Source organism: Peromyscus leucopus, chromosome 10 (genome assembly GCF_004664715.2).
Source record: "Peromyscus leucopus breed LL Stock chromosome 10, UCI_PerLeu_2.1, whole genome shotgun sequence".
NCBI lineage: Eukaryota > Metazoa > Chordata > Mammalia > Rodentia > Cricetidae > Peromyscus > Peromyscus leucopus.
The window spans coordinates 62,166,881-62,175,893 of NC_051071.1; positions in this window are offsets into that span (position 1 = coordinate 62,166,881).

Here is a 9,013-nt window from a genome sequence, read left to right on the forward strand (position 1 = left end):
ACCAAATCCGTGTTTCCTCCATTCCTCTGCAGACAGCCCCGAGACTCTGCCATGGTCATTGGCAGCATGACACACTAATCCTAGGAAGCCAATATATCCTGGACTAGTGGAGATGGCTCTTGCTTCTTACACCCTAAGGAGCCAAAGCTAGCACTGTAACAATTGTACACGTCATAGCCAAGCTTTGCGTTTCCTAAAAAGATGAGTCTCATGAGGGACTTGGAAGACACTATGTCCATCCCAATGTCAAGAAGGATTGGAGAGAGTAGCAGAGAGAACATGGGTCCCACCTCCTTCCGCTTTTGTGAATTTTAAAACTGACTGCAAATTTGTTATTTTGGAATCATAAAGTAAGAAGATTTTCTTTAGAAAAAAATTTTTTTGCACTTTAATTTGCAAGATAATTTAGCCCTGATACTTAAAGTTCTCTAAAAGGATTCAATAAAATGGAAGACCTTTTATTCTTGAAATATTTTCATGTTGTTACTAAGTCAAATTTCGGAATCTTTGATGTGCTACATTGGATGAAATATTTTGTTACAGAAAACAGAAAGGAAGTGAGAGTTCAGTCTTGGATTGATGCATCGTTGCATCATTGGTTTGCATCGTTGGTTCATTGAACTATCTAGATTGATTTGTCAACCCACAGTTAGCTAAGTCTACACCTTCACCTGAAGACCCTGGGGGAGAGATGCAAAGGAACAGCACCGTGAAAGGGCTTCAAGGATTGGGGACAGTACCCCCCCCCCAGGACACTGCTTTCTTCCCCTCCATGTGTTGGTGTAGGGACACGCCACAAGAGGACTAGTCCTGGATCCTCTCAGCTGGACATGAGTAGTAATTATTTGAATTCTCCCTGTGGTAGTCTGAATGAGAAATGGCCCCATAGGCTCATATGTTTGAATAGTTTGTCCCCAGTTGGTGAAACTGTTTGGGAAGGATTAGGAGGTGTGGCCTTATTGGAGGAAGTGCATCACTGGAGGTGGGCTTTGAGGTTTCATTCCCAGTTAACTCTGCTTGGTGCTTATGGATTAAGATGTACGCTCTCAGCTACTACTCCAGCACTGTGCTTACCTGCCTGCTGCTATGTTCACCTCCATAATGGTCATGAACTCACCCCCTGGAACCGTAAGCCCACCAAAACTCTTTCTTCTGCAAGTCACCTTAGTCATGGTGTCTCATCACAGCAGTAGAAAAGTAACCAAGACACTCCCTCTTGGGCTGAACCTGCCTGCTGAGATGATGCCTTCTGTTATGTAAACACAAATGTAAGGTAAGAGCAACTGAGAAGAAGTTGCCCACACAGGGACATCATGTTGCCTAGTATCACTCGTGGATGGTGAGTTCATTGTATCCAAGGAAGCTGAGTTAGGGGCCCATTTGGCCAGATGTTAATGCACGAATTCCAAAATAGCTTTAAATCAGATAGATCCATTTGTCCAACTCATATGTCAATAAATTCTCTTTTTTCAAGAAAAATTGTGTGCCCTTGGGTTTGGCTTTGACTCACAAGGAGAGGCACAAAAGGATAGAAAGTGTTTCTAGAGCTGTTCCTAGGGTCCTCTCCTCTCCTCTCACCTCCATCGCTTCCTTCCTTCTCTACTTCCTCCCTATTTCCATCCTCTCACCCACTACAGTCTTGCTCTGTACCCCAGGCTAGCCTTACACTCATGATCCTCCAGCTTCAGCACACACACACACACACACACACACACACACACACACACACACACAAACACACACACACAAACACACACACACAAGCACACACACACACACACACACACACACACACACACACACACACACACGTGCTGAAACTGCATGTGTATGCCATCATGCTCAGCTTCCAGTATACTTTTGGGGGCATAGGGAAAACCTGAGACTACAGGAAATCCAGAGTTCTCATTCCAGAGCCTACAAGCTTAAGACTTGTATCCTAGGAAGACTAGGGATTACCAGAGTGTGTTCCCCACACCCATATTATTTCCTGCCCATGTGGGAAAGGAGACCTAGACTCCAGGATGACTGGGATGATTCAAGCACCACTGGCTCATAGCGGAGCAGGAGACCTGTCCTGTCCCCGCCTTCCCTTCTGCGTCCTATTCTATCTCTTCCTCAACTTCACACCCCTAACGTCTTCCATTGATCCTGCCTTTTTATCATTGCTGGGAATCAAACCCAGGGCCTGTACCACTGAGTCATACTACAACCAGACCCTGTTATCTTATAGAGATCTTTTGTGCTTTTTTGGTTTTATTTTGTTTTTTTGTTTTGTTTTTCCAGACAGAGTTTCTCTGTGCAGCTTTTGGTGCCTGCCCTGGAACTCACTCTGTAGACAAGACTGGCCTCGAACTCACAGAGATTCACCTGCCTCTGCCTCCTGAGTGCTGGGATTAAAGATGTGTGCCACTACCACCCAGCCTAGATCTGTGCTTTTAAAAGATTTATTGATGTTTTGCCTGCATATATGTATATATGTGTACCATATTTGTGACTAGTTCCTACAGAGGCCAGAAGATGGATCCCCTGGAACTGGAGTTACAGATGGTTATGAACTACCAATATGGGTGCTGGGAACCATATTTGGCTTCTCTGAAGAGTAGCAAATGTTCTTAACTGCTTAGCCACCTCTTCAGCCCCCAGATCTATAATTTAAATACAGACAATATCTAGAATAATTTTTTTACATTTATTTTCAGCATTAAAAACTCCAGGATTCCTATGACACCCTCAACAAAGTCTTATATAGCTCCTTATATTCAACTTCTGCAGGTAAAAATGTGAAATCATCCATTTTGTTTCAAGAATTATTTGTCTGCCTACAGTGCACATTGCATCGACCTTGTGAGGTATCAGAAAGATTGGTTTATATCTTTGTTGGATGCAGGTATGAAAGATATTAAAGGCCATAAGCTTTATTATCAATGACTTCCCTTTTTTGGAAGAAAGAATATTAAAAAAATAATTATGGACTAGCTCAAAAAGTGGCAGGATGAAGGTATAAAAGGTTTTATTTGTGTGTGGAAGCAGGAGAGGAGGGCATGAAGCTGAGGTAGATATGATGGGCCAATTGATCCAACTGGTTGGATTATATGCAAATTTCAAGCATCATGCATATTTGATTTATACATTTCACAATTTCATACTGTGGCATTCAGGTCCCAGGATCTTATGCTCAGATTCTGGTAAACCTAGACTGAACAAATGTTTTTTAAATAGCTCTACTTCTGCCTGTTGATTTTCTTTCACAGACACATGGTACCTACTGGCTCCAGTTCTAAAAAACTCTTATGAGTTCCAAAGAGCAGAGAAGCCCCTCAGCTCCTCCACCAATCCTTTCCAGAAGTGATGGCACACACGGTTCTCTACCTACAGGGTAATATCGAAACCAGAGTTTCTCACACATAGATATGCTAACGAATGACCTGGGGATTTGTTAAACATGGATGCTGATTTTAATGAGTCTGAGGATCTGACTGTCACAGATACTCAGCACATGTTAATGGTGCTATTACAATTTGAGCAACATATCTCTCTCTCTCTCTCTCTCTCACACACACACACACACACACACACACACATTGTTATGGTGGTCCTGGAAAAGTTCCACAAAAGACCACCATCCACATATGCAATCAACAAGAGTGTTTATTATTCCAGCATGCTGGGGCCAACCATCCTAGACGAAGGTAAAATGGCAACGAACCCAAGAGAAGCTCACAGATTCCTTTTAAGCACAGCCAAGGGGAGTTCCTGGAGCAGTTAAGTCACCTCAGATAGGATTGGCCTACTCAAGTGGCAATTGTAACAGTATGTTCTAATTGGCTAGGGCTAGTCAGGGGCTGGTTAAGACTATAGCTTTTCCATTTTGAGGCAGGCCTGGACAAGTCCCAAGCTTTGTCCTTATTTGGTTATTACCTTGAGCTATTGACTGTGGAGACTGGCTGGCCTAGTATGCACTGCCTGTGGGGGCTGGCTCAGTAGCCCAGGCTGGGTCCATGCTTGTCCCTCGTCCCTGCTATTAAGGGCATTGAAGACTGGTTGTTCTTTGTTTGTGGCTTCCTCAAAAATGACTTGCTCAGTCTCAGGAAACTGAAACCGAGGCCTGATCTCTGGTAGAAGATCAAGCAGCCTGTTATGGCATCTGCTCCGTCCTCTCAACACATGTGCACGCACATGCACACAACCCCCTTTTTAACTTGTCTGTGTGGATAGAGAACTCTACCCATGGTTCTCTCTTGGGCTATCGAGCCTTCCCTTTACATTCAAGAAGGCAGTATGTGCAATGAGTCTTCAAAGCAGAGTAAGTTTGGATACCAGCGACTCTTCCCTTCTGAGGCTCACCCCAATCTCTGAGTCATCCATAAAGTGCCTACGGAACTGCCATGTCCCTCCAGTACTGATGTGGAAACCACTTATGTCATTGTAGATATGGACGTGGAAGCTAAGGCACAGAGTTAAAGCCTTGAAATAAAGGCCAAACCAGATTGTGGCTCAAACACCCAGGACTGTGCTTCTCAGCCGCCTCTCCACTGTAATACCCTGACCACCACAGATGACACAAGGGTCAACCCTTCTTTATCCGTAAGAGCCATGCTGAGCTTCTGCAAAAGCTGTGCCCTTCTTCTGAGACATGAGCCGTCTTTCCTTTCCACTCAGTGGTAGAGCTCAGTGGTAGGGCATTTGCCTAGCGAGACTGGAGTGCCGGGCCTTGATTCCCCAGCATTGCAAACACAAGTGAACAAAGAGACCGACGATGATGAAACTGGTTAAGACAAACGCACAAAAATATATCTCCAAGGTTGAAATCAGTGATACATTTCTTTTTCCTACCTTAAAGGAAAAGGGAGAGAGCAGGGATCCTCAGGTATTTTTGTCTGCTTAAGCAACCATAAGAAAGTAGCTCAGGGACAGAAATTCCCTTCTAAAGCCCAGGAGGCTAGGAGCCCAGTGGAAGGTCTCCACTGTTAGGTTCTGGTGAAGGCCGACTTCCTGGCTGGTAGGTGCGGACTTCAGCCTGGGTCCTCACAGGGTAGAGAGAGAGAGCGTTGGGGTGTTTTGTTTTAAGAGGGTGCTGCCGCCATCATCAGGACCCCATCTTCATTATTTCATCTAAACTTAGTCATCTCCCAGAGGTCCCATCTCTGAATACCACCTCAGCTTTGACACAAGCACCTCAGCATATGATTTTGGGGGCACACAGTCCAGTTCATAATAAGACTTAGTGCTGGTGGCTCTTTTGTATGTTTTATACGTATGTATGTCACAGAGTAGGACACAAACAGCATATGGAGATGAAGAGCGTAGCCTAGGTGATAAAAGACCAGCATTGAATGTTCTACCTGCTCTAAGACCTGCAGGGACAGTGGGGATGTGCTGGGGGGAGAGAATATACATTCGACCAAGTTCTATAAATGAGGAGCAATTATTTGGAGCGGTAACCTGGAGGCGGATCTTCTCCCTCCCAGAATCCATCTCCTCCGTATAGTCAAAATTGAAATAACCTACCCGGAGGGCACAAGCATTCTGCAAGACGGCCCTACACAGGAAATGAATGTTCCCTTAATCATTTGGCTGAGAGGAAGAATGGAGATTGGCATGAAAAGCTAGATTTTTGTGAAATAATTAGAAAATGAAAAATTTTTGTTCTTCGAAATGTCCTCTGTATAAAATCAGAGAGTGGACTGGGGACTCATTTCACCATCATGTTCTCCTCAGACTCAGAGTGTGGAGATGCCACTGTAATAAAACCTCTGTTCTCACAGGGCCAATAGCCCTCCTCCAGAGCGGAGCTGGGCTGGGGCTAAGAAACTCGGGATGGGTTCTCCAGTGGATAAAGCCGTAGAATGGTTAGGGGTGCTGAGTGCCATTTTTTTTCTGTGAATCTGATGGGGATGGAGCTATATGGGGAAGCAAGAGTTAATGATGGAATGTCTGAAGGGAAGCATCATACCTCCCCCTGGTTTGTTCATTGAAGTCTTAAACTCCTGAACTTTGCATACAGGGTCTTTATTGAGGTTAACAAGATAAAATGGGGTCATGGGGGCATATTATAATCCAATAGGACAGCTTTCCTACAATAAGAGGTTATTAGACCAGAATTGGTAGCCTATTGGGAGTTTGGGGGAGAGAAGCAGGAAAGATGGGTATGTAAGAGATCTATGTTCTTATTGCTATAAGAAGAAGTCCATGGAAACTGTCACATTTACATATGCTACAGAAATATTGGAGCCAGATGTGGAAGCAAGCTGTAATCACAACACGGGGTAGATGGAGGCAGAGACAACAGAATGGTGAATCTGGAGCCAGCCCAGTTACATAGAGATACACTTGTTTCTTCTTCTTCTTCTTCTTCTTCTTCTTCTTCTTCTTCTTCTTCTTCTTCTTCTTCTTCTTCTTCTTCTTCTTCTTCTTCATAGGGGCTGAAGACATGGATTAGCTGGGAAAGTGCTTGTCACACAAGTGTGAGAACCTAAGTTTGGGTCCTCGATACCCACATATGAAGCTGAAAGTAACAGCACACACCAGTAATCCTAGGGAGGCAGAGGCAGGTGGGTCCCTGAAGCTCACAGCTAGTGAGCCTGCTTCAAACAAGGCAGGGGTGGGTGGGGGGAGAGTAACCGAGAAAGACATCTGGCATCAGGCTCTGGCCTCCATGTACATTTGCACACACATGTTCAAGACACACACAAATGTACATGCACGTACAAAATGATCAAAGAAGAAACCAGGAGAAAGACAGGCAGAGGGAAGACTATGTGAGGCACACGTTCGTCCACAAGAAAGACCCTCAGAGGAACCCAGCCCCATTGTTACCTTGATGCCAACCTCTAGCCTCTAGAGCTGGGATAAAATATATTCCTGTTGTTTAAGCCATCTGCACAGCTTTGTTGTGGCCACCTTGGTAAGATGGCCCCCGAATCAAGTGTTTCTGAAGCCCAAGAACACCCCTGAGCCAGTCCACCCACTCGGTGACAAATTGCTGACTAACTCAAGCTGCTTAGAGTGGTATAACATTGCGCTGATGGAAAGGTAGGTAAGGGTCAGTGAAAGAAGGAGGGACCCCACCCCCAAAGGGCAAAGGCACCAACACAGAATGTCAGAGTGGTCTAGGCACCCACAGGAACCAGGCCATGTGAGGAGGGCCTTTCATGAGGCAGGTGGGGGCTCTGGCAGTGTGGCATCACTGAAGTAATTCAACTAAGAAAAGGACATGATCTAGTCTAAAATTTAGAAAAAAAAAGTAACTTAGTATAGAAGGATGTGGACTGAGAAGTATTAAGTTGGAATGCTTAGTAGTACACATTATAATAAGACATACATATAAGTGTAAAAATACATGCACATATATCACACAGATATGTAACATATATACAGACACATATATACATGTATATGTGTATGCACACATTACACACAACACACACACACACACACACACACACACACACACACACACACACATATATATCAGAGTGATCTGTGTCTTCTATACATCAGTGAAGTGACAGGTAGCTGACAACCCCTGAAGCGTCTCAAGAGAAGGCTGGCCATCAGGAAGACCAAGGCATGATGAGGGAGGGTTGAGACTTTCAACACCGTTCCTCAACTTGGAAGAAGAGAGAGACGAAGGCTTGAGATGATCTCCTGTGGCCACTGATGTCACCGTGTCTACATAATGAAGCTTCCACGAAAACCCACGGGATTGGTGTGAGAGTGTATGGATTGCTAAGCACATGGGGTTCCTGAGGGAGTGGTGCCTCAGACCCGGCATGGAGGTCCCATTCCTGTCCCATGTATCTGTCTTAGCTTGCTTTTTGTTGTTGTTACTTAGAATACCTGAGACTGGGCAATTAACAAAAAGAGACATGTTTTGGATCACGCATCTGGAGGCTGAGAAGTGCAGGACCAGGGAGCTGACGCTGCTGGGCATCTGGTGAGGGCCGTGTGCTGTTTTTCAGATTGGCAGAGAAGTTAAAACTCACAGAAGGGAAGAAAAGGGAGGCACAGTGTAGCGACAGCCAAGCCATCCCTTTGAGAAAAGCATTAATTTATGGATGAGGGCTCAGCCTCCGTGACATGCACCTTCCCTGGGTCTTAGCTTCTAACGTAAGCACAATGAATAATTAAGGCTCCAGCATGTGAATCTTAGGGGACACTGAAGCCATAACAACCCTTTTGCTATCTGGTTGCTCATTTATATTCTTACGTTTTGGTTGTGAGCCTAGCCTTTAATGGCTGAGCCATTTCTCCAGCCCCATTTATATTCTTTAAAATACCTCAAAACAAACCAAGAAACATGTGTCTCTGAGTTCTGCAAGCTTCCCTAGCATTAGAACAGGACCCAAAGAAACAGGTTATGGGAATTGCGACCTGGTAGCTGGTTGGTCAGAGTAGAGGAGGCAACCTTCTTGCAACTGGTATCAGAAGTGGGGTCTGTCCTCTGTGCGGCAACCCAAAGCCATGAGCTCTGAGGTAGAGTGTTTGAAGGTCATGGAGGGGAAGGACAGGGGATGGAAGCTGGGGGAAAATGGGAGGACTCTGTTCTCTGAGGCGAAAGGAAGAGGGCGTGATGAGGGGGTTACAGGTAACTTTTGAGGTGCAAAGGTGGGAAGTAGATGAAGCCATTTACCATGTGATGGGAAAAAGCAGGCGAGTGCAAAGACTGAGAAAGGCAGACTGGAAACTCTTGGAGGGAGTCTGATAAGAAACTGACTAAAGCAGGGCGGTGGTGGCACACACCTTTAATCCCAGCACTCGGGAGGCAGAGGCAGGCGGATCTCTGTGATTTCAAGGCCAGCCTGGTCTACAGAGCGAGTTCTAGGACAGGTTCCAAAGCTACACAGAGAAACCCTGTCTGGAAAAACACAAACAAACCAAACCAAACCAAACCAAAACCCAAAAACAAAATAAAACAAAAAACAACAAAAACCTGACCAAGGAGACTCAGATGACTTCTGAAGCAGCATCCAAAACCCAGCTGAAGCCAAAGTTCACAGGTTTGTAAAAT